The sequence below is a fragment of the Corythoichthys intestinalis genome, chromosome 16 (genome assembly GCF_030265065.1).
Source record: "Corythoichthys intestinalis isolate RoL2023-P3 chromosome 16, ASM3026506v1, whole genome shotgun sequence".
NCBI classification, from domain to species: Eukaryota; Metazoa; Chordata; class Actinopteri; order Syngnathiformes; family Syngnathidae; genus Corythoichthys; species Corythoichthys intestinalis.
In genome coordinates, this window is record NC_080410.1 from 39,264,624 (window position 1) to 39,292,509 (window position 27,886).

A 27,886-nucleotide genomic window follows, 5' to 3' on the forward strand; every position below is an offset into this window, starting at 1 on the left:
AAAGGGACCAAACCAGGCCATCGTAAACAATTCTTTCTTTGAAATATTAAAGGCAACTTCAAAGGCATGCAAAATCAGACAAAATAGGCCCAGACCTTAAAGGGTTAACATCAACCACATCATTTAGGGTCTTGAACTAAAGAAAGTGGGCGTGGCTAGGGCCCAAGTGGGTTGAGCCCTTGGGAGGCAATCTTGTTAGGAGCTTTACTGATCCAAAAAACGCGCGCTTCTCTCTCTCCCTTTGTATGACAGCCGCCTCCCTTCCTCTCTACTCTGCTTCATCCCTCCCACACACGCACACACACTTCCTCCTTTAGCCCGCCTTTCCTCGCTCCACTCCTCCCCTCCCCTCCCTCGCCGGTCGTCTCGGCGGATAGAAAGAAGCAGCCCGAGCGAGCAGCTCCGCTCAGCTGTATGCGAGGAGCGCCGATGGAGCTCCAGCCGTGCTGAACACTCACAAGAATCACTCAGCAGTTATAACAGTTACTAGTCATAATAATAATCGTGGATGTTGGAGCCCTTTGGGAACCTGGAAGCTTCTTCTTCAGAATGATGACACTGAGCTGAGCTGCCGGTCTCTCAGAGTACAGGTAAGAACCTGTTCTGTTTTGGCACTTGAATGCAACAAGCGTGCTTCTTTTCAATGCATTTTGAAAATTCCGGCTTCTTGGTTGGGAGTAGATGCGCAATGAGCGAGCGTCTCATGGTCTGTAGAACAAGTTTGCATTCAGCACCACGGACAGCTCCTCCTGTCTAAGCATTTCATTGCATCCCATGTAGAATAAAAAGTTGTTTTACGTCTTAATAAATCAGCATAGAAGTTTGGTATCATCAAAGATGCTACAGTAGGGAACAAATACACAATGATTAGCTATTGCCAATGGCCTTAATCTATTCTATTAGACTGCACGCTCATTACAGTTGGCCGAGCGGAGCTCACTCGTGGATAAGCTGAGGATTTCGTAGCCTCTGTGCCATCTGTCTTTAGAAATGCACACTGGAGGGACACCGCCTGAGACCTTGAGACGGAATGATTTTCTGTTTATTTTATTAAAGAAAGTCTCCAGAAAATCTTCACAGGATGTTGAATCACAACTTGGGTCGATCACTTCACTCGCTCGCAACTTTTTATTTTGCCGTCTTCTGTCTCTCTCGCACACTTCCTGCCAACCCCCCTCATCTGCCTTATCTTGATTATGCAGCTGGATGATTGAGTCAGCTATTTTGTATGCAACTTGCCTGAGCGCCCTCCTTTGTGAAAGGAGAGGGAGAGAGATCGTGCCGAGGATACCGAGAGAGAATTACAGCTTCTCGTGACAGTTTATAAAAAAATAAATAAATAAATAAATTTTAAAAAAAAGATGAGGAGGCTGCCCCCGCTGGATAAATTGCTGTTTGAGGAAGACGGATATCCTGAGGGGACGGCGCTTTGGGAAGCATGGCCGACCTTATTAAGCAGGAACGGCAACCACATTTCTTTGGACAACCTGGATAGGAGCATCCAAAAGTCATCGTTACTATGTTAGAGGGAGACGAAGCAGTGTGAGGTTGCACTTTCTTGCGATGTGTGATAAAACACTTCAAGCAACAGTAGGGAAAAATTGTGGTTCGCGTTGGGCCGCTACCTGGGGTGAAGCTTAATTTTGGAGAGACAGGTGATGCAGATAAACATTAAAGTGACACAACAATTCTAGAGCCTAATACAACTCGTCTGTGTTGTCGTCAGAATTTTTTAAAATCTACTTTCAAACTACTTCTACAAATACAACACATTAGTTGACATGCAGATAGGGGTACAGAAAGCTTTAATTATTAGTAGGGTTGTTCCGATCATGTTTTTTTGCTCCCGATCCGATACCGATCGTTTTAGTTTGAGTATCTGCCGATCCCGATATTTCCCGATCTGATTGCTTTTTTTTTTTTTTTTTTTTGCTCCCGATTCAATTCCAATCATTCCCGATAATTTTTCCCGATCATATACATTTTGGCAATGCATTAAGAAAAAAATGAATAAAACTCAGACGAATATATACATTCAATATACAGTAAATAAGTACTTTATTTGTTAATTATGACAATAAATCCTCAAGATGGCATTTACATTATTAACATTCTTTCTGTGAGAGAGATCCACGGATAGAAAGACTTGTAATTCTTAAAGGACAAATGTGACTTTGTATATTGTGACTAAATATTGCCATCTAGTGGATTTTTATCAGCTTTCAGTAAATGATAATTCAGCTATTTAACTTCTGCCCAAATGCGTGATGGGAAGTGCAACCATGACTGTGCGTAATGGTATCAATTGATATATCTTCTTAGCGTTGGGAAATAAAATAGGGTGTTAAGAAAAAGATCACCTACTACCTTTCTTCCCCGCATTGCTTCCCACGATATTTCTGATCGCTGAGAGAGGGATTGTAAGGCTTTGGCCAATTAAAAAAAGGCTTCAAAGGCTGCCAAAATTCTGTCTACTCATTTTATGTTGCCTTTTAGTTCTATGTATACGTAATACGGTGCCATTATCGATTGACCGCGACAGTGCGTGTGTGGGTAGTGCAGTGCATGCATAATTGCGTTAAATATTTTAATGTTATTACCGCCGTTGACGCGATAAATTTGACAGCCCCATTTTAAGCCAAAACTAAAGAATCTGGATGAGTGTAAGACGTTTTGTCTGTAACGGTAAATACAATTAGAAAACGATTTAATTTAAAATATATATATAGCTATATATATATATATATATATATATATATATATATATATATATATATATATATATATATATTAAAAAAGGCATGTCCGATATTTTTTTGCCGATTCCGATACTTTGACAATGACGTGATCGGCATGCCGATCGATTGGGACATCTCTAATTATTAGTCCTAGCAGAAATACATTTCTTTTTAATACTCAACAGAAATTAAGTTGAATTTGCAAGACGCTAATGCTGCTACCTTAACAAAATGCTAATTGCTTACTGCAGGCAGTGTTGTTAATAACGGTGTTAGAGTATAACGCCGTTACTAACGGCATTTTTTTTTTCAGTAGTGAGTAATCTAATTACCTTTCTAATCTTGGCAACGCCCTTACCATTACTGAGTATGTAAAGGTGTGCGTTACGATGCGTTACTACTTTGGTTGAATGACGCGAGAAAAGTCTGAGGGACATGGACTCACGGAGACGAGACAGCGGAGCTGGAGTGGGGAGGAGGCAAGGGACTTATGACGCCGGTGCAAATGTGGTGCTAGGTGGCTCAGTAACACCTGACTGTGGCCGATAGCCTACAAACTACGCCCACATGATGCTACAGTAGATATCACATATATATACAACTAGATACGAAATGATGGACTTGCCGGCGCCAGTAAACAGCCACCATCTTAAAGCAATAGACTTCTCAGGAAGGCTCTGTTGTAGAGAAGTAATGTTTTTATCTTTTAATCTAAAATACTCCTAAATCGGCAAAATCTTGACTTGAATCTATCTTCAAATGATGAAACGGTTTTAAAACTTTCACATGTCGAAAGTAGACAGAACGGAACTAATGCAAAAACAGGAACGATTTTAACAACTTTACTGGTTGATTCACAACATTAAATGACTTCCAAACATAGCAAAGGTTACCATTTAGTTATCGCATCATCAATACCCCTGTGTCTAGTTAGGTTTAGGGTAAAAAATTGGGCTAGGGCCAAGTGTCCCAAAAACCCTTTGAACTTCGCATTGTGTGACCTATGTTTTTTTTGTTTTTTTTGTTTTGTTTTTGTTTTCTTAATGAAAAAAACAACAACATGAAAAGTAACACCAGTTACTTTGCCAAGTAACTAATTACTCTTACATTTAGGTAACTGAGTTACTAACGCAATTACCTTTTGTGAGAAGTGATTTGTAACTGTAATTAATTAGTTTTTTAAAGTAAGATTAACAATACTGAACGCAGGACACAATTCTGAACAGTCATTTTAGAAACAGTCCCACCAAAATTAGGGATGACAACAGAATGAAAATTGAGAAATGCATCCCACGGATTTTAATACAACAAGATCACTGTTTCGCTCATTTCGCTGTCAATTAAAAAGGGTTCCAGCCTCAGACAAATCATCCATGCAGATAAGCAGAGTGTCCGGGCCAGCTGAGCCTCGCCCACTGCTCATAGACCCCCAGAGACGCAGACTGTCCGACAGAGGGCGGTAGAGTGGCAACAAATGTACTCGTAAGTAAGAGTAGTGTTACTTCAAAATAATATTACTCAAGTAAAAGTAAAAGTAGTCATCCCAAAAATGTACTCAAGGACTAATAAAAAAAGTTTCCAGTGAAAAGAATACTCAAATAATGAGTAAAGTTGTGAGCAACTGTTTTTATTCTTTTTTTTAAACAATGGTATTTTTTTCCTCTCAGCACAAACTTATCTTATCTTATGTTATAATGAACCGGACAATAATCCATTACAGAAATACATTAAAAAAACAAACAAAAAAACAAAACAAAAAAAAAAAACATTGAATTGTGGCAAGAGAAAAAAAAAGACAGAAATGAAGCATTATTCGTTCAAAAAGCATGAGTGCCCTCTAGTGGAGAAAATAGTTCATAGTTTGAATCGTGAATACTTCCTTCATAGTAACTATTATGAAATTAAACGGATCATATCTCTGAAACTGAGTGAAGTTTTAATCTGTGCTTTTGATTCATGTTGAGGGCAGCGCGCCATGTCAAATGCTTCATTTTTTTAAGGTGCATTAAAGACGCCACGTCATTGAACAGGCTGGCGTGATCATAGAACGGCAATCTTGGGTCGGATTGGTGTAATGGAGTCATGTGATTATTGTTGCAACTTCTCATTGGTGAAATTGGTAGAGCTGCTCGGCATCGCTGGCAAAAAAAAAAAAAAATCAAATACGTCGAATGAAGAGGAAAAATGTAACGACTCTTGTGTAGCCCCAAGTAGCTGAGTAAGAGTAGTCTTTTGTCTTCACAAATCTACTCAAGTAAAAGTAAAAACTATGGCTTAGTAAAATTACTCTTAGCCAATGACTCGTCTTGTTTCGCTATAGTGGTAGTGGCACAACGCACTCTCAACTCTGGAGACGCACAGCGTCCACATTTAAAGGACTGTGAAGCTGCGCGAATGAATGAAAATCAAGCCGCATCATAACCAGTGATAAAAAGCTAATTCTGAACAAAAGTTGAGTGTGTTGTAGTGCTTATTTTGTCAATGACATGTACACACAACCGTATACATTTGATCACTTACTCTGACATTTTAGGGGAAGCTGAGCTTCCCTTGCAGTCTGAGAGCTATCGCCACTGGTCAAGTCATTTTCCCCCATTGAAATTGGAATGCCATTAGTCAATTTCAGCCTCACCTAAAAAACACAGGGTTTTTTTTCCCAGTGTCTGGGGTTTGTGTTTTTCCTTTTTGAAACAAGGAAACTAGCTCTCTATAAAATCATACTTCATAAAACCAAAGAGGAATAGCAGAGTTACTAGAGTATATGTAGAATTTACACAAGCCAGCATGGAATAAGCACTAAACCTAACCCAATATTAAAGATGTCATTGTTGATAATCTATGGTCGCCGTGGTTACCTCAGAGCTGCTATTCCCATTTTAAATTTGTGAATTACATTACAAACTGTTATTCCCAAATCAGATTGTTGAATAATGTGGTCTTAAATCACAATAATGTTCCTACGGCTTGTTTAAGTCATCTTTTGTTGTTTTTGACGCTTGTGTTTATTGATCATTTCCATTGTGCAAAGTATTAGGGCCCCAAAAATACGTACTTGAAATGAAGAATAACTACTCACTTCATATCAATTTCATTGTACCTGTTACAATGACAACAAAAGCTTACTGTATGCTTATTCTTATGGCTAATAACTGCCATGTATTTAGCGCGTGGAGGTTGTTGTTCTACGACTAACAATGTGTAAAGGGAATCATGCTGGGAAACATATGGAACGACAGCACGGCACACACACATTGCAAAACGTAAAACTTCATGTGCCGCTCGAAAAAGCTGCTGTTGCATCACCTCCGGCGTCCCGTGTGACATGCGTTCGCTTGATTAAACCCCCCGCCATTTTTATGTTGCCTCACTCAGGCGAGTACGGCAAAGTCAGGAAATGAGCCACAGAGGGAGGATAAGACGATGCTCCTTATTCCGCGAGTTTGGATTGTTAATTTTTATCTGGGGACGGCGGACGACCAGTTAGCACGTGCACTAAAAAATAATGCACTATTTTACTTTCAAACAGGTATTTTTTTATTGTATATACACATTAGTTTTGTGTTTTTACACGTTACTGAATCCATTGTTTTGTATTTATCATGTAATAGAGTCAATTAAAACACTTATGAATAAGCATTGCTTAATACATATGTAATGTGATTTTAACTGATGATAAATCGATGTTTTTCATTGTATATACACATTAGCTTTATCTTTTTACACGTTATTGAATCCATTGTTGTATTATTTGTGTAAGAGAGTCAATTAAAACACTTAAGAAAAAGCAATGCTTAATATATATGTAACGTGATAAAATAAAATTTTAAAGAGAAGTTTTTCATTGTATATTACATATTAGCTTTGTGTTTTTACAAATTACTCATATAACTCAAAGTTGTATGAGTTATGAAAAAGCATTGCTTCATACACTGTGTATATATAATGTGATTGCACAATAGGGGTGTGACAAAATATCGAAATGGTGATATATCGTGATACTTTGTATCCCAAAAGGTTATCGATATGCTCCTGCCAAGAATCGAGATATCGTTTTAAAAAGGTGTCAATGATTTAAAAAAATAAATAAATAAATAAATAAAAGGAACCAACAAGTTTTTATCAAAATCTTCCACCATAATACAACCCCTAGCAAAAAGTATGCAATGACCAGTCTTGGACGAGCACTCTCTCAGACATTTTATCATGTAGAACAAACTCGGATAACAAGCTTGAAAAAATAATGAATTAGTTCAAAAGTGCTAAAGTGCTTTAGCATTCAGAAACACTAAAAGAAATGAATAAAAAACATTGTGGCGGTCAGTAAATGTTAATTTTATAGAGCAAGTGCAGGGAAATATTCACGGAATCACTCCATTCTGAGGAAAAAAAAAAATGGAATCATGAGAAACAAACAAAGAAATAACAATCAAAACACATCTCTGGTCTTTAGTAGCACGACCTCTGGCTTTTATGAAAGCTTGCAGTCTCTGAGGCATGGACTTGATGAGTTTTCTTAATCAATTTGGTGCCAACTCTCTTTGATTGCAGTTGCCAGACCATCCATGCAGGTCGGAGCCTTGGTGTGGACCATTTTTTTCAATTTCCTCCACAGGTTATCAATAGGGTTGGGATCTGGGCTATTTGCAGGCCATGACATTGACTGGATGAGTCTTTCTCCAAGGAATTCTTTAATAGTTTTAGCTCTGTGGCATGATGCATTGTCATCTTGGAAAATTTCATATTTTCATTTGAAGGGATAAGAAAGCTGTGTAAAATTTCAATGTAAACTTGTGCATTTATTGAAGATTTAACCACAGCCATCTCCCCAGTGCCTTTGCCTGACATGCAGCCCCATATCATCAAGGACTGAGGGAATTTTGATTTCTTCTTCAGGCAATCATCTTTGTAAATCTCACTGGAACGGCACCAAACAAAAGATCCAGCACCATCACCTTGTCAAGAGTCAAGAATCTGCATTGGACAAGGTGTCAAGAGTCAAGAATCTGCATTGGACAAGGTGACGATGCTGGAACTTTTGTTTGGTGCTGTTCCAGTGAGACCTAAAATGGCCCAAAATTACCTAATTGCCTGGCATTGACTGCCACAGACAGCCATAGACGTTCAATCAGTTTGAAGTGGGAGGGATGGCAGCGAATGAACGAATGTTCATTCGCTGCCACCCTCCCAGTTCAAATGGATTGGACGTCTACTATTGATAAACTAATTCCAATTCACACTAGAAGCTTGTTTTTCTGTAAATTAGTTGTTTGTAGAATATCCTTGAATGATTTCCTGACCAATGTATTGATAATCGTTGTATCACCATATCGTCAGATCATCGTTATCGTGAGCTTTGTATCGCAAATCGTATCGTATCGTGAGGTACCAAGAGGTTCCCACTCCTATTACACAATGTGTATGACTTTTGTCCTTCTGAGGTTGCCGTACACAGCAAAATCTTTGGAGTTGATTTTTGGGTATAAATTATTTTTGCGTTGATTGGTGTTGATTTGGGTGTTGTTTTAACACTCGCTGTGTTAAGATCACTCTGGCAGAGTTAAATATTATAGCGGAGTTAATCAGCTACACCCAGTTGAAGTGCATGTGCCAGAAAAAAACAAAGCAGGCGCAAAGACTTGTGTGTGAAGTGACACCACGACTATGAGTAGTAGTGTCTGTAAATAGCTGGAGTGTGTTCGGTTGAAAAAACACATGATAGTGAGCCTAACTCCTGTGCTTACTTAAGGGATGCAAAGTGCCTCTGTTACCTCTCGTGAGCGCAACAGTAGGGTACAATAGCCAGTTGGGCCCATGTTCTGCACAAGGGTCCCCCACTCATCCAGAATATTAACAACATCACAATGGATATTTTAAATTAACACTGCTATTGTAAGAAAACAAAAGGTGGTTCCACATTTTGCATGTAAAAGGTTTGAATAGGAATTGCTTAGCTCGTTCAAGGAGGTTATTAAGACTTACTTAAATCTTGGGCTGTCAAACGATTACAATTTTTAATCGAGTTAATCACAGCTAAAAAATTGATTAATCGTAATTAATTGCAAATCAAACCATCTCTAAAATATGCCAAATTTTTCTGTAAATTATTGTTAAAATGGAAAGATAAGACACAAAGCAGATATATACTGTACATGCAACATACTGTTCATAAGTACTGTATTTGTTTAATTTAACAATAAATCCACAAGATGGCATTAACATAATTAACATTCTTTCTGTTAAAGCGATCCATGGATAGAAAGACTTGTAGTTCTTAAAAGATGAATGTTAGTACAAGTTATAGTAATTTTATATTAAAACTAGAGATGTCCCGATCCGATATTTGGATCGGATCGGACGCCGATATGGGCAAAAAAATGCGCATAGGTATCGGATCGGAACACGGAAAAATTCTGATCCAGACTTCTGATCCATTTTTTTAAAAAAAGTCCTGTCCGGGTTTTCCAGCGCACCGATTTACATGATCCATTCCAGTTTTTGCTTCGGTTTGCCTAAAATCTGGTCCACATTTTACGGCACATCTTCAACACACTACATTTACATTACCAATTTACCGAGAGACTTTATCGGTAAAAATGTCAGCTGTGTGGGATCATTTCACCTTAAAGGACGACAAAGATGAAAAGGCAGAGTGCAACATATGCCACAATAAAGTCAAGCATAGTGGTAAAGCTGTAAGAAGTTTTAATACAACCAACCTAATCAAGCATTTAGCGAAATACCACCACAAACAATATGAGGAGTATGTTAAGAAAACCGAAGACAAAAAGAAAGGTCCTACACAACTAACACTGGCAGAAACTTTTGCTATGCGTGACAAACTGGCACTCGACAGTCCCAAAACCCAGGGAATAACAAGAGTCATTGTCGAAGAATTCATTCTGGATGACGAGCCATTATCTCACGTGAGTAAAGACGCACCATCCAACACTTAGAACCACGGTACAACATGCCCAGCCGTCATTACATCCTTCAGCGATTCAGCCGTGGAAGATTCGAGAATGATTCACAAACATCCAAATTCCGATTATTGAAATATGTCAAGTAAAGCGGAACTAATACACAGCGCGGTCTTCGGGACGCAATGAGAAACTGACCGCATTGCGTCCCAAAAGTAAACATAATGCTTGTCCCGGGTAATGCCAATGCTCAACTCACGGCTTTAGCTCAACTCATGCCGCTGGATAAAAAACACAAGAATACCTGACTGCTGCTGACCGCCGCTACAAACTACGTCAACGTCGTTGTACTGGAGATAAGATATCATATGTATATAGAACTAGATGCAAAATGACAGACTCGACGGCATTAGCAACATTGAAGTATTGAAAACCAGATGCGTTTGTAAACAGTCGCCATCTTAAAGCAGGAGACTTCCCTAGTAGGCTGTTGTGAACCTTCCAAGCGAACCTAATTAACTTTTTATCTAAAATACTCCTAAATCGGCAAAATCTTGACTTGAATCTATCTTCAAAACAGTTTTAAAACTTTCACATGTCGAAAGTAGACAGAAGGGAAATTATGGAATAACGGGAGCAATTTTAACAACTTTAACAGTTGATTCGCAAAATTAAATGAACTGAATGTAGTTTAAAGCTGCTGATACAGAATGGGGACTTGAGTATTTTATTTACTGTTTTAAAATGTTAACTTGATACTGAAATAGTTGTTTATTTAAACCTGAGAGGCTTTTTATACAATTTTTGTAACTAATGCACGAAACATTAAAAGCATCTCATAGCTTTAGGGATTTGTGGGATTTTCCACTGAGGTTGTTGGAGTTTACAATATTATTTGCACGTTTTACTGACTGACTATGCCATTTCTGTTTATTTATAATGTTTTGTGTTTGTCACTGAATAAACAGGTCAGTTTCTTGTTACCAACCGTTGTGTGTTATTCAAACTCACCTAATTCAGCTGGCTAGTTGTTATCAAGAGTACTAAAACCTTTTTCAACATGAGTCTGACAACGAAGTAAGGAGGCTAAATAACTTTAAACTTTAACACATGCTCAGATAGGTCGGTATCGCTATCGGCCAGTCTCGGTATCGAATCGGAAGTGCAAAACAATATCGGTATCGGATCGGAAGTGCAAAAACCTGGATCGGGAAATCCCTAATTAAAACCCCTCTTAATGTTTTCGTTTTAAAAAATGTGTAAAATTTTCAATCAAAAAATAAACCAGTAGCTCGCCACTGTTGACTTCGCCGACCGGTGACGTCACATGGGCTCCCTGCCGTTCTTCCACAGTGTCTTTAACTACGTAAGGTAGTGATTGAAATACACCACAAGGTGTCAATAGCCATGTTTACATGGAGCCAAATATTCCAATTGCGATCGGTTTAGATGTTCAAACCGAATAAATGTGTTCCATATAAACACCTCATTCGGAATGAACAGGCCCAAACCGAATGGAATTTCATTCCGATTCACAGGGGTGGAATATTCCTTTTCCCAAACTGATTAGAAGTAAAATTATATCATGTAAACAGGGAAGCGGAATGGTGTCTGGTTGCGTTCTTTCTGCACATGCTCCGTACTGACGTGGTGACGTCACTTGGTGACGTAAGTAACGTCACTTGCAACATGGCACAGCGCACCTAATTGGAGTCCGGCGCAAAGTTTATATCCATGAATCCCTCCACCAGCCCACACAACTTTTTAAATGAACGGCGTGTCATTCAAAGTTTTGTTTCCACTCGAAAAGTTAAAACAGCAGCTGATCTGACGATCGATCTCCATGTTTTGCAACGTGACGCTTTGTTTTGATTAATCTGCGCATGTCAGACGGCAGTTGTCAAACGTCCTTTCGGAATAAAGGCAGACATGTAAACGCTGGATCGGAATAGATGAAGTGACATGTAAACAGCTGATCTGAAATTTCCATTCAGAATTATTTGAATCGGTATGACTAAAAGTCAGCATGTAAATGTGGCTACTGGCGAGTTTTAAATGACATAGAAATCAAGCCAATGAGTGTGTTTTGTCCCTTGATTGACGCCGTAGTTCCCTGTTTACTGGTCCATCTACAGTCATTTGAGTGCTGGCTTCACAACGTACGAGACCTCTGATAGGTTGTATACTGTGACTAAATATTGCAATCCAGTGTATTCAATGAGCTAAACGACATGTTTGAATAGAGTTCGACCAAAGTCTGAGTAAGTTTTATGTGTATTTTGCATAGCTATTTTGATTGGGAATGCCAGTTCTCTTTGCATTGTTTTTGTGAACATTATTTTTCTTGAGAGATAGGAATATTATTTTTGTTGTGCTTTCACTAAATGATACTTATGTTTGTTGTGAAGGAGTTGCCGAAGCTTATGCCAATAATCCAATGAACACTTTCTATCGCCTTTCTATGCTTCTTAGCTCTCAATGTGCAAAAAACAGCGTCATTGTAATCTGTTTGAGGCAATGCATGAGCGAGTCATTCCGCGCATGCATTAAATGCGTCAAATATTTTAACGTGATAAATTAAAAAAGATTAATTATCGTCCGTTAATGTGATAAATTTGACAGCAGTACTTAAATCATTTAGGCATTTTTCATTTAACTACATAACTTAATAGTTACTTAAAGCAGTTGTGTGAAACCACTTGAAATAAGGCTTGCATAAATACCATGTTTCATTTTTTTGAGTGTGCGCCTGACAGTTCGGAGAGTCGGGTTTGAATATTAGCTCAAGTGTGGAGGCAGGGAAAAATGCAAAGTTGCTATTGGTTTATGCCTATGTCAAAAGAATGGTTAAAAGCGCCATCTAGACAAGCCTGAAAGGTGAGGTAAGACATTATCAATAATGCTGCCCACGCTTTTGCCTGAAGACACCACACATGAACCAGCATTGACTGCAACCTTTAACATTCCGGTAGGCATAAGGAAGAAGGGCTGAGGTTTTCCATTATCTAATAAAAGCTGTAGCCAGTAGATAAATGCAGGAATGACAAAACAAAGCAAAAAAAAAAAAACATCCGACAGACTGTGCTCCTACATTCTTTCCTCAGAAACTCACAGTGAATCAGCACTCCTGCTTGGCTTCATCCCAGAAAACAAAATACGTAGCTGAGGTTATTGAATGTGGCTTCTACGGCAAACGCGGGTGTATTAATAATAATAAATACAAACATGACAAAGGAACACAAGGCTGTCTGCTTGTCTATAAGCTTATCAGTAAGGAGTTCCAGGTTGAACACAAGCCATTTGATTTCTTTTATTTCCCATGACACGTTTCATTGGTAAAATGTCACCGTTTTAACTGAAATACTAACTCAAACAAGCATAAAATTTAGTTTTTCCTTTCAGTTTTTGCCTTATTGGGAGACTGGGAATATACACAGTATCATGTTTTGAGTATTGATCTTTAACTATGACAGCTATAGTTATTATAGCTTTTTGAAAATTGTACAATTGTGTATTTTCTAGTTGTATCTAGTACAACTTTATTGACGCACAGCTTTTGGTACAATTGTTTCGTAAATTAACTAGGGCTGTCAAAATTATCGTGTTAACGGGTGGTAATTAATTTTTTCAATTAATCATGTCAAAATATTTGACGCATTTAACGCACATGCCCTGCTCAAACAGATTAAAATGACAGCACAGTGTAATGTCCACTTGTTACTTGTGTTTTTTGGTGTTTTGTTGCCCTCTGCTGGCGCTTGGGTGCGACTGATTTTACGGGTTTCAGCACCATGAGCATTGTGTAATTATTGACATCAACAATGGCGAGCTACTAGTTTATTTTTTGATTGAAATTTTTGCAAATTTTTTAAAAACGAAAACATTGAGAGGGGTTTTAATATAACATTTCTATAACTTGTACTAACATTTATCTTTTAAGAACTACAAGTCTTTCTATCCATGGATCGCTTTCACAGAATGTTAATGATGTTAATGCCATCTTGTTGATTTATTGTTATAATAAACAAATACAGTACGTATGTTGAATGTATATATCCGTCTTGTGTCTTATCTTTTCATTCCAACAATAATTTACAGAAAAATATGGCATACTAACCATATATAGATGGTTTGAATTGCGATTAATTACGATTAATTAATTTTTAAGCTGTAATTAACTAGATTAAAAAATTTTAATCGTTTGACAGCCCTAAGATTAACCCATTGGCTGCCATTGACAGTAATTGACGAACCAGAGTTGCACTAAAATATTTCTGAAAGAGTTTAATTTTTCATTCTGTATTGAAGTCTTCTTTGAATCAGCAGTTACACTATAATGAGTAGTTACTTTTACTGTGGGGGGAGGAATGGGTCCGCCCCCCGATTGACTGGGGAAGGGCCATGGCCCTGGGGCGGCACCCCCGCGGCATCTCCACTCGTCTGAGGGACTATCACATGTGCGATGGGATTCACGTATGACTAGGTGCAATTAGACACACACATGTTGAAAACCTCGGTGTCAGGATTAGTGAGGAGACAGCATAGAATAGGATGCCAACTAAGGGAGTACCAAAAAAAATCGACTAATAGATGCATCGCGATTCGACACTTGACGATTCGATTACGATTTATAAATGTTCAAAAACGATGATTTTCCCTAATAACTTTACGACAGCCGCTCGTAGAGGAACAAAATTCAAGACACGTCTGCCACCCGGACACCTTTAATGGACACGCGCACAACGTTATGATGGATGCTGCCGGTTACTGAGCGAGAGATTTACTTCTTTTCAAAAGACTGGAAAATAAATTTGTGAATGCGACAGTCAGGGACCCGGCGGTCACGCTTCTGTGCGCAAGTTATTTTTTAGAGCGAGAGGGGATGAGAGATAGTTCGTTGCTCCTTGTCTTTCAGTTGTCCAGCAGTAGGTTCCAGTCATGTTAATTGGAAAAAGTCCCTAGTGTTTTGCTAAGTTCCGTGTCTGTCTATCAGAGGTGAGTACACAAACCCTCTTGTACTGTAAGGCCTTTATTGTTGTTGTTTTTGAGATGTTACTAGTTAGCACCGAGTGCTGTGCTAATTAGCTTCGTTGTTTGGTGGTATACAAAAGTTATTCCAGATGCAGAACGTGTAAAACCAGGATTAAGTACAGCGGTAACACTACAAACATTCGAAATAGTACAGAAATCTGTGAAAACAAAGGATATCGGTTAAAAGATGTCTTATTTCGAAAGACACTTTGTAGTTTCCAGAAAATGTGGAATTCATTCCACCAGTGTAAGATGCATTGTTCATAGGCGCAGTTTGACATGACCGGTGTCTTGCCAATGTAGTTACCCCAGTCAAAAATTGTATCCCCTGGGCAGAGGCCCAGGGGATACAATTTTTGCATATGGAGGTAGCTCCCAAGGGATAAATAAAGTTTATTGAATTGATTGAATTGTCTTTATTATTCAATCAAAAAAAGTTGCTTCAATTAAAAAAAAAAAAAAAAAGTTGCTTCTATCAAAATATATATTTTCAACTAAAAAAAAAAAGTCGCTTCAATTTAAAAAAAAAAAATAAAATGTGTTTGAATGCAAAAAGAAATTTGAAACTCAAAAATCTAAATAAAAAAATGTGAAAGCTATTTTTCTTTGAATAATTTTTATTTATTTATTTTTGATTGAAGCAACTTTTTGATTTAAGTAATGCTGATTTGTGTTTGGGCCACATTTTGACTAGAACATTTTTGCCTTCGTTATTCATGAAAAATATAAGTTGCTTCAAAAAAAGTGTATAGATTTTCAAAAAGAAAAATCACTTCAATCAAAAGAAGAAAAATTTCAATCATAGAAACAAGTTGTTGAATGCAAAAAAATATTTGAGATTGAAAAATTTGCATTTCATTGAAAAAGTTTTCTTTGATTGAAGCAATCCTTTTTGTGTATGGGCCATATTATGATTAGGACATTTGTGTCTAAATCATCCAATCCCCCCAAAAGTTGCTTCAATCAAAAAAACATTTTTAATCAGAGAAAATAATCATTTTTTAAAAATATATTTTTTATATTTTAAATTATATGCAAAGCAAATGACCGTCAAAGGTGCTCGAAAAATAATGTCGACCCGTTATAAAATATGTTTTTTTGTTCATTTCATTCATTATGTTGCAGTTTTATTGCATATATTTATATATGTATATATATATATATATATATATATATATATATATATATATATATATATATATATATATATATATATATATATATATATATATATATATATATATGAAAGTCAATTACATGCAATGACACTTTCTGGCCACCAGGGGGGCCTGGTCCCCCCTTAAAATCCACTTATGGCATTGTTGAGAGAAATAACTTCTGCTGTTTGAAACAGCTAATGTTTTTGCACAATCTTGTCCGTGTCAAGGCAGCTGAACAGAACAGGTTAAAAAAAACCATACTTTTACTCTTGCTCTAACTAGTACGGACTTGTCATTTGCTACGTCCGCCTCCGTGCGACAGGACTGTCACTCAAATATTCACGTGACATTAATAACACTGCGCAGTTTCATTGGCATCCCCCTATCGGTCAATCAAAACGAGCTCATCCATTATTCATTAATGTAACAGCAAAAGGGCATGAATGAATTAGCGGAGGGATGTGCAAACATTCAAATGTGCAGCGATGGCATTGCGTTGCATTTGGCGGGCGTGGGTGATTAAATGAAGCTTGATGTAAAATCTTTACAAAAGATCTTTTTTTTCAATCCTTACAGGGCATTCATTTAGCACATATTCTGTCATTGACAGTGATGGATGTCCAATCTACAGTGCCTTGCAAAAGTATTCGGCCCCCTTGAATCTTGCAACCTTTCGCCACATTTCAGGCTTCAAACATAAAGATATGAAATTTAATTTTCAATCTCCATGGACTGAGAGGCTGCCGTGCAAGAAGGAAGCCATTGCTCCAAAAGCGGCACCTTAAGGCTCGACTGAAGTTTGCTGCTGATCACATGGACAAAGATAAAGAAAGTTCTGTGGTCAGACGAAACAAAAATCAAGCTGTTTGGCCACAATGCCCAGCAATATGTTTGGAGGAGAAAAGGTGAGGCCTTTAACCCCAAGTACACCATGCCTACCGTCAAGCACGGTGGTGGTAGTATTATGCTGTGGGGCTGTTTTGCTGCCAATGGAACTGGTGCTTTACAGAGAGTAAATGGGATAATGAAGAAGGAGGATTACCTTCAAATTCTTCAAGATAACCTAACGTCATCAGGCCGAAGATTGGGTCTTGGGCGCAGATGGGTGTTCCAACAGGACAATGAACCCAAACACACATCAAAAGTGGTAATGGAATGGCTAAATCAGGCTAGAATTAAGGTTTGCGAATGGCCTTCCCAAAGTCCTGACTTAAACCCCATTAAGAACTTGTGGACAATGCTGAAGAAACAAGTCCATGTCAGAAAGCCATCAAATTTAACTGAACTGCACCAATTCTGTCAAGAGGAGTGGTCAAAGATTCAACCAGAAGCTTGTGGATGGCTACCAAAAGTGCCTAATTGAAGTGAAAATGGCCAAGGGACATGTTACCAAATATTAGCGTTGCTGTATGTATATTTTTGACCCAGCAGATTTGATCACTTTTTTCTGTTCACCCATAATAAAGTCATAAAAGAACCAAAACTTCATTAATGTTTTTTGTGACCAAGAAGTATCTGTTCCAATCACTCTATCAGAGAAAAATCAGAGTTGTAGAAATAACTGGAAACTCAAGAGAGCCATGACATTATGTTCTTCACAAGTGTATGTAAACTTTTGACCACAACTGTATATGTACGCCGCCGTCTTCCGAAGGAGGAAATCGGACGAACCGAGCCAACGGACGACAACGAGCCAACATGAATCGCCGGTCCATAGCACTGCCAATTACCAAGAAGGGCGAATTGGTAACGCAGGCATTTAATTGGAACCGCGCTATTTAATGGAGTAAGCGGTGGCATCTCTTCCACATCTGTTATAACTATTGTGGCAAGCGACATGGGAAAGAATAACTGGAGATGATCATTTTCTTAACACCATGTATTGTACTCAACGCAGAGAAGATATAGAACATTTAAGTCGCTACAGTATCATTTAGAGAAAGCAAAACAAAAATAATATTCCTATCCCTCAAAAATAAAATAATGTTCACAAAAAGAAAAGTGCTCAACGCAAAGAGATCTGGCATTCCCAATCAAAATAGCTATGCAAAATAATACTCTATTCAAACATTAAGTTTAGCTCAACAAATACGCTAGATGGCAATATTTAGTCATGATATACAAACTATTAAAATTACTATAACGTGTACTCACATTTATCTTTTAAGGATTACAAGTCTTTCAACAAATACAGTACTTATGTACAGTATGTTGAATATATATATGTCTTGTCTTTCCATTCCAACAATACAGTGCCTTGCAAAAGTATTCGGCCCCCTTGAACCTTGCAACCTTTCGCCACATTTCAGGCTTCAAACATAAAGATATAAAATTTAAATTTTTTGTCAAGAATCAACAACAAGTGGGACACAATCGTGAAGTGGAACAAAATTTATTGGATAATTTAAACTTTTTTAACAAAAAAAAAAAAGAAAAGTGGGGCGTGCAATATTATTCGGCCCCCTTGCGTTAATACTTTGTAGCGCCACCTTTTGCTCCAATTACAGCTGCAAGTCGCTTGGGGTATGTTTCTATCAGTTTTGCACATCGAGAGACTGACATTCTTGCCCATTCTTCCTTGCAAAACAGCTCGAGCTCAGTGAGGTTGGATGGAGAGTGTTTGTGAACAGCAGTCTTCAGCTCTTTCCACAGATTCTCGATTGGATTCAGGTCTGGACTTTGACTTGGCCATTCTAACACCTGGATACGTTTATTTTTGAACCATTCCATTGTAGATTTGGCTTTATGTTTTGGATCATTGTCCTGTTGGAAGATAAATCTCCGTCCCAGTCTCAGGTCTTGTGCAGATACCAACAGGTTTTCTTCCAGAATGTTCCTGTATTTGGCTGCATCCATCTTCCCGTCAATTTTAACCATCTTCCCTGTCCCTGCTGAAGAAAAGCAGGCCCAAACCATGATGCTGCCACCACCATGTTTGACAGTGGGGATGGTGTGTTCAGGGTGATGAGCTGTGTTGCTTTTACGCCAAACATATCGTTTTGCATTGTGGCCAAAAAGTTCAATTTTGGTTTCATCTGACCAGAGCACCTTCTTCCACATGTTTGGTGTGTCTCCCAGGTGGCTTGTGGCAAACTTTAAACGAGACTTTTTATGGATATCTTTGAGAAATGGCTTTCTTCTTGCCACTCTTCCATAAAGGCCAGATTTGTGCAGTGTACGACTGATTGTTGTCCTATGGACAGACTCTCCCACCTCAGCTGTAGATCTCTGCAGTTCATCCAGAGTGATCATGGGCCTCTTGGCTGCATCTCTGATCAGTTTTCTCCTTGTTTGAGAAGAAAGTTTGGAAGGACGGCCGGGTCTTGGTAGATTTGCAGTGGTCTGATGCTCCTTCCATTTCAATATGATGGCTTGCACAGTGCTCCTTGAGATGTGTAAAGCTTGGGAAATCTTTTTGTATCCAAATCCGGCTTTAAACTTCTCCACAACAGTATCTCGGACCTGCCTGGTGTGTTCCTTGGTTTTCATAATGCTCTCTGCACTTTAAACAGAACCCTGAGACTATCACAGAGCAGGTGCATTTATACGGAGACTTGATTACACACATTTGGATTCTATTTATCATCATCGGTCATTTAGGACAACATTGGATCATTCAGAGATCCTCACTGAACTTCTGGAGTGAGTTTGCTGCACTGAAAGTAAAGGGGCCAAATAATATTGCACGCCCCACTTTTCAGTTTTTTATTTGTTAAAAAAGTTTAAATTATCCAATAAATGTTGTTCCACTTCACGATTGTGTCCCACTTGTTGTTGATTCTTGACAAAAAAAATAAATTTCATATCTTTATGTTTGAAGCCTGAAATGTGGCGAAAGGTTGCAGGATACAAGGGGGCCGAATACTTTTGCAAGGCACTGTAATTTACAGAAGAATATGGCATATTTTAGTGATGGTTTGAATTGCGATTAATTGCGATTAATTACAATTAATTAATTTTTAAGCTGTGATTAACTCGATTAAAATTTTAATCGTTTGACATCCCTAAATGAGATCTGATTCTCAGTCCCTTCCCATGTAAGATAGGTGTAAAATAAAACAAAGAAAAGGCTCAGCAACATCAGCTTAAAGTAGGTTGAGTCAGTATTGTTGTTAGGATTGTCCACAAAGAACACTACCCGAGGCTATAATACACACAAGATATATAATCCAGTACGGATGCTGTGCTGAAACGCCATCATCAAACAGCGGCACTGTTCAGTCCAAATCACCTTTTCTGGCATTCACCTCACAGGTTCTCTCAAAGCCGCCAGCGTTTTTTACGTGCCGAGGAGATGATTGGGATGCTGCTTCAGTTGCATTCACTCGCTTAGCCTATTAGCCAGTGAACAAACGCTCCTCTAAGTGTAAGACGCTCTGAAGCAAAAAGTCAAGAGTACCAGATGCAATCAGAGTAGCCGACTCGGACCGACGTTGGCTGAAGGTCATCCTGTAATCTTTTTTCACAGCGCGCACGCCCTGCGTTGTCACACAGCTTGAACTCGGCGTGATTGCTTTGAGTCCGGCCAGGTTTCCATGTACTGTATGGCTTGATGGACAGATGAATACATCCACAACTTGGCAAGCTTTTGTTCGGGTAAGGGAAAATAACAAAAACAGCAATACTGTTAGGGGCACAAATAACTCTTGTGCATTGTTTCTTAATGACTGTTATTACACATGGTTTAATAACAGCGCATTGACTCACTGAGAGTCTGGATCTGTCATCGCAGAGGCCTTTTGTTTCTCACCACAATCTCGGCAGCATCTGGTTTACTGCTACACTTGTGGATCGCGGCCTGCCGTTTGATCACAGAGCGCCGTATTTGCCGGGTGGAGACTGGCAGGTGGCGCAATCACCAATCTAATGGCATTGATGGTGAAACCACATGCAAAAACAGCAGCTGGTTATGAGGTACCCGTAGACATAAACATAATCCAGTTGTACGTGTGGCGCATTAAGGATGAACAGTGAAAAATTCAGACACTAAACAGGCTTGAATCATAGGCGGAGTTTGACTTATGGGGCAGGGGGGCACAACATGTTGATGACCCCGAAATGCAGTGTCAGCTATAAAATCAACTTACAAGAATATTCATGATTAGGGTTGTTCCGATCATGTTTTTTTGCTCCCGATCCCGATCGTTTTAGTTTGAGTATCTGCCGATCCCGATATTTCCCGATCTGATTGCTTTTTTTTGGCTCCCGATTCAATTCCAACCATTCCCGATAATTTTTCCCGATCATATACATTTTGGCAATGCATTAAGAAAAAAATGAATAAAACTCGGACGAATATATACATTCAACATACAGTATATAACTACTGTATTTGTTTTTTATGACAATAAATCCTCAAGATGGCATTTACATTATTAACATTCTTTCTGTGAGAGGGATCCACGGAAAGAAAGACTTGTAATTCTTAAAGGATAAATGTGACTTTGTATATTGTGACTAAATATTGCCATCTAGTGTATTTGTTGAGCTTTCAGTAAATGATACTGTAGCCATTTAACTGTTCTGCCCTAATGCATGATGGGAAGTGCAACCATGACTGTGCGTAGTGGTATCAATTGATATATCTTCTCTGCGTTGGGAAATAACATAGGGTGGTAAGAAAAAGATCAATTACTACCTTTCTTCCCCACATTGCTTCCCACGATATTTCTAATCGTAGGGAGAGGGATTGTAAGGCTTTAGCCAATTAAAAAAAGGCTCCAAAGGCTGCCAAAATTCATTCTACTCATTTTACGCTGCCTTTTAGCTCTATATATAGATAAAACGGCGCCATTAAAGATTGAACACGACAATGCGTGAGTGGGTCGTGCAGCGCATGCGTTAATTGCGTTAAATATTTTAACGTGATAAATTTAAAAAAAATTAATTACAGCCGTTAACGGGATAAATTTGATAACCCTGTAACATATTATGTCTGTAACGTTAAATACAATTAGAAAATGATTTAATTAAAAAAAAAATATATATATATATATATATATATATATTAAAAAAGGCATGTCCGATATTTTTTTGCCGATTCCGATACTTTGAAAATGATGTGATCGTCATCTCTATTTATAATAATAATTTGACAATGAGTGTTTTTTGTTTCGCATCGCTCTTGAGGGGAATTCTAAATCAGGCTCCTTAGGCAATACTTTTTGCCAAGATCTTCATCCATTGAATATGCTGTGCCCGCCGGTGTCGTGCCAATGTAGTTACCCCTGGCAAAAATTGTATCCCCTGGGCAGAGTCAGATGGAGGTAGATTTGATTATTCAATCAAAAAAAGTTGTTTCAATCAAAATATATATTTTCAACCAAAAAAAAAAAAGTCGCTTCAATCAAAAAAAAAAAAAAAAAAGTGTTTGAATGCAAAAAAAAAAAAAAACTACAAAAAAAAAATGAACGTGAAAGCTAGTTTTCTTTGATTGATTGTTTTTTTGTTTTTTTTTTAAACTAAATATTAGATATCAATTAATTATTCTAAGCTAAAAATGACAGACATTTTGAATAATAGATATAATCTTTTTATGGCTGGGTTGAAACAAAAGTGGTTGCGCGACGTCTGTAAATGGAGGTTTCCAGGGTAAAATGTCAAATTAAAATATAGTTCGGGGGCTTAATGTGCCATGAATCTGCTATTGCAGACATATTTTTCTATCAAACACAACAGTTCTTTTGGTGTAAAATACAGCAGTTTATTTTAAAGAGGGGTGCAAGAGCAGGAAGTGATTTTTCTGCTATTTTTCTTTGATTTAATTTTTGTTTTTTATTGGAGTCAAGTTTTTTTTTGATTGAAGCAACTTTTTTTTTTTTTTGATTGAAGTAATGTTGATTTGTGTTTGGGCCACATTTTGGCTTGGACATTTTTTGTCTTTTTGATTCAATCAAAAAAGAAGTTGCTTCATAAAAAAATATATATTCAAAAAGAAAAATCACTTCAATCAAAGAAAAGAAGAATTTCAATCAAAGAAAAAGTTTTTGAATGCGAAAAAATATTTGCATTTGAACACTTAATTTTTCATTGAAAACAAGTTTGTTGATTGAAGCAATCCTTTTTGTGTTTGGGCCATATTATGGGTAGGACATTTGTGTCTAAATCATTCAATCCCAAAAAACTTGCTTCAATCTAAAATTTTCAATCAAAGAAAAAATTCATTTGACAAATGATGTTAAACGAGCTATGTTGAATGATCACAATGGGAGTATGTCATACTCTCAATGTGAAACATTAAAACTGTTCAGACCATCGGGCACTTAGATTTCCATTCTCCGTGTCAAACAGCTGAACAAGACGGTAATTAATTTTTTAAATCAATCACATTAAAATATTTGACGCATTTAACGCACATGCCCCGCTCAAACAGATTAAAATGACAGCACAGTGTCATGTCCATTTGTTACTTGTGTTTTTGGGTGTTTTGTCGCCCTCTGCTGGTGCTTGGGTGCGACTGATTTTATGGGTTTCAGCACCATGAGCATTGTGTAGTTATTGACATCAACAATGGCGAGCTACTAGTTTATTTTCTGTTTGAAAATTTTACAAATTTTATTAAAACGAAAACATTAAGGGAGTTTTAATATAAAATTTCTATAACTCGTACTAACATTTATCTTTTAAGAACTACAAGTCTTTCAATCCATGGATCGCTTTAACAGAATGTGAATAATGTTAATGCCATCTTGTTGATTTATTGTTATAATAAACAAATACAGTACTTATGTACAGGATGTTGAATGTATATATCCGCCTTGTGTCTTAACCTCCCATTCCAACAATAATTTACAGAAAAATATGGCATATTTTATAAATGGTTTGAATTGCGATTAATTACAATTAATTAATTTTTAAGCTGTGATTAACTCGATTAAAAATGTTAATCGTTTGACAGCCTATTAATAATATTTTTTTTAATCCTCTAAGGCAGGGGTTTTCAACCCAGTCCTCAAGGCACACTGTGGGTCCTGGTTTTTGTTCCAGCCGATCCAGCAGAGACAGTTGAACCAATGAGGCTTCTGCTAAAATAAGCCACACCTGACTGCAATCAACTGATTGCACTTGTAAAACACCAGATTGGGGAAAAAGTGTTGTCATCTTGTTTGGTAAGAATGAAATCCTGCACCCACAGTGTGCCTTAGTGGAATAGGTTGGGAACCCCTGCCTAAGGTGCTAGTCACATGATCTGTTCAAAAAACAATTCTGAACCATTATTTAAAAAAAATAAAAAAATGTTCATTTCATTCATTTTTGTAGCAGTTTTATTGCTTTATAACTTTAATATATATAGGAAAGTCAACTATATGCAATGACACTTTTCGACCACCAGACCCCCCGGCCCCCCACTTAAAATCTGCATATGGCTTGAATCTAAACAGACCTCCTTAAATTACTCATTACAACTGGTTTGCTTTTAATTACTTTTATATTCGTTTTTCCATTTGTATCGGTTGTGAAACTTAAATTCATCTGATAAAAGCGCCAGGAGAATGACATGAAATCTTAGGACTCAGAGTTGTTTATTAACCGATATCGTGATATTGTCCAACTCCAAAAATCCGATACCGATATATGCAGTCATGGCCTTAACAGATTGTCTGCTCACATAACAAATCCCAAGCATCTTAGTTTGGAGACCTCTAATAATAATAATAAGCATAACTGCTGTGCTCAGCTACGACCAGCTATTGTACAAATGTAGAAGTCTTCTACATCCACTTTTAAGGCAACATGCATATTGGAACAAAACCAATAATGAAAAGCCAATGTTGATATTATCCAATATCCTTTTAAAATGCTTTCATCGGCCGATATTATAGGGCAACGCTTCTCCAAGTTACAGTTGAAAAATTGTCTACTGTTATGGTTATAGATCGATTATAGCATGAAACTAGAAAATAAAATCTTACCTGGGGGAATATAAAGTGAAAACTATTTATATTCTTTTAGTGTGAATATGCTAGTTTTGATTAGGCATGTGCCGATAACCGGTTTCAAGGTATACCGTGGGATAAAAACGTCATGGTTTCAAAACCGTAAATATTTTCCCCCTAAGATATTAGCTATTTTTCATGTCCTAAAAATGCAGGGAGAAATCCCTCGCTTGCAGCTGCAAGGCTTAACCTTCCCCCACTGGTTGTTGCTCAGTGTCAATGAAACTCCTGAACTTTTTCCCCCCATCGAAGAAAAGGAAATCACAGGTATGGGAATACTTCGGGTACAGAAAAGTTAAAGACGGCCGCGGCTTACAGGAGGAGGGCCGACCAACATGTAAAACATGTTTGCGGAGGGTGGCTGTTGAGGAGGCGATACCTCCAATGTGATTTCACATTTAAACAAATTTAAAGGTTAGTAGACACTGTCATGAATGTTACCCACCAGTTACGAGAGTTAACTCCAGCGTGTTTAGTGTGTCTAGCTGGGATAAAATGTGTTTTTTTTTCTCTCTGGCAACTATCTCTGTTGAGAAAGAGAGTGCGTATCATGTAAACATGATACGAGTCAATAAAAACATGCTTTTTAGGGAAAATAATTAAATTATTTTTGTTCTGATGATAATATTGTTAAGCTGTGGATGTGGGTTCTCACCTGAAGGACTACGTTTATTTTAAATATTATTTAGAATATTTGTTATTTTTTAAAATGTATTTAACTAAATATTATACTTATGTTGTAATTTGCTAAATTGTTTTGAAAATTTAAAGTTCTGTTCAATGGAAAAGATTTTTTTTTAACCCAGATATCTCAAAAGTAACACATTTAGAGCATTAGTTGCAATACCATGATACTGTGAAACTGTGTTTTTGCTTAAGGTTATCATACCGTCAGAATCTCATACCGGCACATGCCTATATAGTACATAATATACAGTAATATACAGTTGTATATAGTAATAATTAGGGATGGGAATTGATAGGATTTTTACGATTCCGATTCCATTATCGATATTGCTTAACGATTCGATTCTTTATCGATTCTCTTATCGATTCTAATTTTGGGAAAAAGAACAAACGTTTTGATTGGCATCGAGTTTGTTTAATCAGAACTCACAACCTTACAAACTCACAACGAAATCAAAAGAGGCCCAAAGCCTCAATGTTAACTGTGGCAATAAGTGGCAAATACACAAGAATGTGTAACATTTTACTGAAACATTTATCTAATAGAAATAAAAAATATTGGTATATATTGGCAGATAGGTTGTTGTTCTGCCTTTGGCAATATGTGTTAAAGCAGGGGTCCCCAAACTTTTTCCTGTGAGGGCCACATAACTTTTCCCTTCTCTGATGAGGGGCCGGGGTCAGTTTGTAACAGAAAAAGTGTGACGATTGCAGAAGTGCATAAATGTAAAAAATTATTGTTTTTCAGAAAGCCACAATCAAATAACCCTTTCTGGATTCTTCACGGAATGAAAGTAAATAAAATAAAAATATAATAATAATAATTCATCATAAAAACACTATTAATTAAATAGATAATAACCAAATAACCCTCTCTGAATTCTTCAAGGAAAAAGGCCAGGAAATAAATAACACGATTGAGGAAAAAAAAAAAAATTCAAAATGGCCGGACCAAATGTGGAGGCGGGCCGTATTTGGGCCGTGGGCCGCAGTTTGGGCACCCGAAGAAATGCCGCATCCAAGCGAGTGAGCGAGCGAAGTGAGAGAGGGAAACACTTCTACGAGCCTACGTTCTTTGTTAATGTTAATATCTACAGAGGCAACGCCTGTATGTATCATCTTTTGTGTTGTTGTTGATGTGTTTCCACTCGCGATCGGACACTTAAATCCAGTTGTGTAGTGGTTTGAACGATGTGCTAATGCTAGCGAACGAATGCTAACCATACTGTTATTAGCAGCTAATCATCGCTGATTTACGTTGATGCAAACCTGTTTGTTATTGGGGACGAAATTGATTTGTTTCATTTCTATTCTTAGTTTCACTCTTCAAGTGATGGTTGAATAAAGTCAGCAAATTATACCAACGTCTTCTACATCGTCATTTGGGAGTTTAGCTAGCTGTATAGCCAGAACTGAGCTTAAGCCTCTCTGTGAGGACAGGGCAGTCGTATTCCCTCCCGATGCAGTTACCTCCACCTTGCAATGACTGCAAGTCGCTTTGTTGTAATTTTTCCTCGTGAAGTGAAGACACACTTTCGAGCGTTTGAACCTACGTGCTGTCATTGTTATGTTTATGGCTGCAATGCTCGTGCTTACCCGTCGTAACCTTTCATTTTCACACTCTTTCCTGGTGAAGTGTAGTCAAACTTTGGAGCGAGTGGTTCTTGGCGCCATGCTAGTTTGATGCGTCTGGACAACAAGACACGTCACGACGCAATACGCGTCTTTAGAAATCGTTAAAGGGATCGTTAAGGCTTTTTCATTGTGATGTCGAGGCCTCGAAACACTCGGAACCGGTTCCGAATTGGAATCGGATTTCGATTCCCATCCCTAGTAATAATAATATCATTATCCTACCTTCATTTGTATCATTAAGTTTTTCATGCACGAATTGTCTTTTTTTTTTGTCAACCCTTTCAGGCACTCATTTAACTCACTGGCTGCCATTGACAGCACCAGACGTCCAATCCATACTATTCAAAACGGAATGGACCTCTACCCCCGTCGCCGTCTATTGTCATGTTTTAGCATGATCACGCAATGCCAGCCTTCCCAAAAAACCAAAACCCGCAAAACCGAGTGGACAAAAACATACATCATGGCAGTTTTAAGTTGGCATTGACGTCAGTCGGGCTGACAAAGGGACCGTACTATCCATTCCCCTCTGAAAAAAAAAAGTTCACTTTGATGACCAAAAAGCGAGTCGTCAGCAGGATTTAGCAGAGGCCGGACATATGGCCGCCCAAATTATTGATGAGTCAGCCTGTGGTGTCCCGCCCGCTCTTTAAAGCACTCATCTCCTCATTAAACGCGCCTCGACTCAATGCGTCCTCTCTGATGTGCCCGCCGCGACTGATGAGGGCCCAGAGGTGCTTCAATAATGTAGACACTGTCTTTCCTGGTTGAGGCGGTTGCTA

At 37.9% G+C, this 27,886-nt stretch overlaps 1 protein-coding gene across 9 annotated transcripts in view; it reads left to right on the plus strand.

The window, feature by feature from the left end:
• The first annotated feature begins 323 nt into the window (after positions 1-323).
• Positions 324-27,886, plus strand: part of elfn1a (extracellular leucine-rich repeat and fibronectin type III domain containing 1a) — a 233,279-nt gene continuing 205,716 nt past the window's right edge. For all 9 annotated transcript variants that reach the window (XM_057860886.1, XM_057860885.1, XM_057860883.1 and 6 more), the window contains exon 1: positions 324-590. The gene's annotated coding sequence lies outside the window, so the exon portion shown is untranslated. The remainder of the gene's footprint in view (positions 591-27,886) is intronic.